General features: G+C 47.3%; 1 pseudogene; it reads right to left on the bottom strand.

Moving 5' to 3' along the window:
* LOC103254610 overlaps nucleotides 1-3,096 on the bottom strand; it is a 5,765-nt pseudogene extending 2,669 nt beyond the window's left edge.
* Nucleotides 3,097-4,727: the final 1,631 nt, after the last annotated feature.

Genomic DNA, 4,727 nt, shown 5'->3' with positions numbered 1-4,727 from the left:
CTGCTTATCAATAAGATACAAGATGTTGCATTTTGCTTTGGGTGGAACCAGCTGCCCTGTATGTGGGGTTGGAGTTGCCTAGCTCTGTGAAGGAAAGGTTTCTTCCTGTACCATGCATCATAGCTGGTTAAATCCTTCTTCAATAAGAAGGTGCTTTTTTTTGAGTCGGAGTCTCATGCTGTCACCCAGGCTAGAGTGCAGTGGCAAGCTTACGGCCACCACAGCCTTGACCTGCTGGGCTCAGGCGATCGTTCCACCGCAGCCTTCTAAGTAGCTGGAACTATAGGCACACACTACTAAACCCAGCTAATTTTTTGATTTATTGTAAATGAGGTCTTGCCAATTGCCCAGGCTGATCTTGAACCTATGGGCTCAGGCAATCCTCTCACCTTGGCCTCCCAAAGTGCTAGGATTATAGGCGTGAGCCACTGCACCCAGTCAGGTTTTCTTTCTCTTCTACTTCTGCAGAGAGATTTTTCTAGGCTGACAGGAGATTTTATTTCAATCTTCCCCAAGGTTCAAAGAGAGCAGTCTAGTGTGGTGAACAAAGCTGTACCTGTGGCACTGCATGGGGTCCTGGCCCATCCAGAGAGATGACACATGTGGAATGGCCCTGGTGGAAAGATGGTAGAGAGCCAGGCAGAGAGGGAACAGCACATGCAGAAGCTCAGGATGAGCCACGTGGAGGGAGAAGGGCAAGAGGGGGCTCTGGCAAGGTGGACAGGTGCTGGGTCCTGAGGTACCTGACTCAGAGTACAGTGGGGAAGGAAGGCTGATACACAAGTGGCAACATGAGCCTAATGGTGTCACTTAAAGATGACTGTGGTACCATGTAAGGAGATGGAGCGAGCTGGTTAGCAGGAGATCAGCTAGGGAGGCCATCTAAATAATCTGGGTGAAAAATGGCAATCTCAAATTAGCACCATGGCTGTGAGAATGAAGAGGAAGTGGGACATTTGAGAAATATTTAGGAGCTGTCACTGGTGGTGCTCCTTTGCTGTTGATAGAAGGTGACAGGAGAGGGGAAGAGAGGGCGAGACCTCAACAGCCAGCCAGGCCTGGGTGGATAGTAGAAGCTTTTACAAGGACAGGGATGGGAAGAGGAAAAGAAGGGCCACTTAGTTCTGAGTCTAGTTTCAAACATGTGGCAAAGGCCCACATAATGGTTAACACCACAAGCTGAAGCTCAGAAGATGACACCATATGGGTAGTGAGTCTCTGGAAGGTGCACAAAGAAGAGACCAAGGCCAGAAAAAAAGTGGTTTTGGCAGCAACAGATGAAATGACAGGGCATGTCCATCTAATGAGATATCGTACATGTCATGGCCTGTGTAGAAGGTGGGACTGCAGTGTGCATGCTGTGAAGTCGGGGTGTGTGTGGCTCCTCAAACATGCCTGTCCATACAAGGACAGTAGAGATGAAGTGCAGCAAAAGGAAATGGGTTGGTTCTGGGCAGACGGTGATGCGAGACTCCAATGCTTCTCTGTTATCTTATCTTCAGTATAAACATGTATTAATCAAACAAAAAAGTTTTTTAAAAACCTGTAATTTGGGCAAAGAGGATGAAGAGAGCAGCATAAGTTGGGGCTGTGTCTGCCATTGCAGGTTGAAGGCTGGGGTATGTGTGAGAGAGAAAGGAGGGTGAAGAGGGGCTGCCTCCCCACCTGTACCTCCTCGCCTCCCAGTCCACATGTGTATGTCCCATGGCTCTGAGTTTAACTGTTTGCTGGCTGCCTTTCCTACAAATGGTATGTTTCACAAGCTTTCCAGATATCTAACATGCTCAGCAGTCATTGTCCACTACGTTTAGTTGAAATGAATGGGTTCACTTATTAAGCAATTCAGAAATTCGTGGGGGAAAATGTTGGAAAAAGAAAAACTGAGACTACATTCCATGTTCTACTCAGGACATATCCTGGCCCCCTCTCTCATGGGGAGGACCAGCATCTTTACCATGGCCCAGTGAACCCTCACTGACTCTGACTCTGACTGAGGTTGCCTCCGTCCTCTCCTCACCTCTCCCCACCCCACTGTTCAGAAAGCAAGCCCTGACCCTAATCCCATATACATCCCCGTCCCCCAGCAACACTCCTTGTCAACTACACACATGCAGGTATGATTCCTGTCTCCCGACCCCCAGCAGCAGGCAGACATTTTGGATGGTTTTGTTCACTGCTGTATTTCCAGTATACAGTCAGTGCTCAATACGTGCTGAAGGGTGATGGGAGGGTCTGGCAGAGGGCCTGAGGGGGCACAGATAGAGCCAGGGCACTGGGACTGCCAAAGGAAAGCAGGAGCCATAGGAGGAAGTGAGGAGGGGGTTCCAGGGCTGGGGCCAGCACCTGTGTTGCCTGCTCACCTGGACAAGGCCCTCCAAGGGACTTCCCTCTGCACCCACCACAGTCCTCACCTCATTCCAGATGGAAGATCACATCTGGTTTATGAACTGGAGGCCCTGCATGTGGGGAGAAAGCAGGGGCTATGCATGCTGCAGTTCTCCAGGCCCAGCCAACCTTACAGGATATCCTGTGAACAGTGACAAGGCATGTGACATCACTGTCCCCAGGACCAGGAAACCTCTTGGTCCCAACAGTGGTGAAAAGTTTCTGTCACAGTACCTAAACTGCAGTGTATGCAGAACCTCATTTGCTGACATGCTCCCTTTTCTGCTTGAGGACAGCTCCAGGCCAGGCTGGGCTCCAAGGGCCCCAAGGTCCCATTTCCCTCTCCCTAGACCCCCACCCTGGGACCAGGAGCAACTCTAAGCAGGCATGCCACCAGCTATCACACTGTCTCCTGGGGACTTCTGGCATGACTGAGGGCCCTGACCATGAGTGCCCTGAGGCAGAGGCAGTGTCTCTCATGTCATATGTCTGGCCCCAGGGCTGGTGCTAAGGGCTCCTCTGTAAGATCAACCATGTAGAGGAAGGCTGAGAACAAACACCCACCCTCAGGGGAATTGCCTTACCAAGGGCAAGAAGGTTCAGGTAGTTCTCCAACATCATATCCTGGTACAGGGCCCTCTGAGGGGCGTCCAGCTGAGCCCATTCCTCCTGGGTGAAGTTTACAGCCACATCCTTGAAAGTCACTGATTCCTGAAATGATATGCATGTTCTTATTTACCCAGGACAAGACTGGTTCTGTGTCCACAGTTCCAAGGGAGCCACAGATTAAGGAACTTATGAGTAAAGAGTTAACTTTAAGTGATCTCCTAAGCACGGAATGTTGTACTTTAGACACTGACCATGCTGAGTAGGCAAGCAGGAACCCGGGGGTGGGGGCTAAGAATTGGCATGTACACTCCCCCGCCTTCTAGACTGGGAGAGCAAGTCTGAATGGACACTACTCAGCCCTGGCAGTTTGTGGGGGGCTGTACATGGCTGCTGCACTATGCCCTACAGTCTGGGTGAGATGACATGCTTTTCAGGGTCAAGGATTTCAAACTTATAAAACTTGAAAGAATAGTACAAAGAACTCGGAAACTCTATTCAAAACTCACTACTGCTAGGCATGGTGGCTCACACCTCTAATCACAGCACTTTGGGAGGTGGAGGAAAGAAGTTTGCCTGAGCCCAGAGGTTCAAAACCAGCCTGGGCAACTGGAGGAGAACTTGTCTCTACAATAAATTTTAAAATGAGCCAGTCATGGTGATGCATGCCTATAGTTTCAGCTACTTGGAAGGTTGAGGCAGAAGGATTGTCAGATCCCAAGTCAAGGTTGTGGTAGCTGTGAGCATACCACTGTATTCCAGCTTACGCAACAGAGTGATACTCCATTCAGAAGACAAAAACAAAACAAACAACAAAAATCCTCACTACTACAAAAGGATCCAATCCTAGGTTAGAAAACATTATTACAGTTCAAGGAAGGAAATTTCTGTGCCCCAAGGAACCCCAAGAGAAGGGAGACCACCTGGCATCCTCCCCTCATGGCCTTCCAATCCTTCCTGCCTTATACCTCCCTGTGGCCCCTGGTATCCTGACTACCCCTCCAGCCAAGACTTGCTTTGATCCTTAAAAGGATCTAACTGATGCCAAGTAATTCTACTGTATCTCAGGAAAATCCCAGGAACATTTAAAGAATTCTAAAAACCCACTCAGAAGTAAAATTGACAATGTCCAGCATCCAATAAAATAATCCAATCAAATAACTAAATGAAATAAAGTTAATGAAATCACAGGAATTAAGAGCATACCAGATCAATATTTGTTTAACTCAAAGAAGACATTAAGGAAAGAATCCAGAAATAAAAAAGACACAGAAAACAAATAGCAAAATGGCAGATATATGTCCAATCATATTACACTGAATGTGAATGGGATTACACTAAATGTGAATGGTCTAATCTTTTTCAATTAAAAGGGGAGATTAGCTGGGCGTGTAACCCCAGTACTTTGGGAGGTTGAGGTGGGAGGAATGCTTGAACCCAGCAGTTTGAGACCAGCTTGGGCAACACTCTATTTCTATAAATATAAAAAAAAGTTGGAGATTATCAAACTGAATTTAAAAGTGAGACCCAACTATATGCCAACTACAGAGAAACACTTTAAATACAAAGGCAAAGACAGGTTAAAAGGGAAAGTATAGAAAAATATACACCCTGCATACTCTAATCAAAATAAAGCTGAAGTGGCTATGTTAACAGCAAAGTAGATTTCAGATAGAAGACTTATCAGACATAAAGAGAGACATTACATAATGATATAGCAATTAATTAAGAGCTCA

The sequence above is a fragment of the Carlito syrichta genome, unplaced genomic scaffold (genome assembly GCF_000164805.1).
Source record: "Carlito syrichta isolate Samal-C Ts95f unplaced genomic scaffold, Tarsius_syrichta-2.0.1 Scaffold287031, whole genome shotgun sequence".
NCBI classification, from domain to species: domain Eukaryota; kingdom Metazoa; phylum Chordata; class Mammalia; order Primates; family Tarsiidae; genus Carlito; species Carlito syrichta.
Note: the sequence above shows the minus strand (reverse complement) of the source record. Positions and strands in the feature narration are given on the sequence as shown.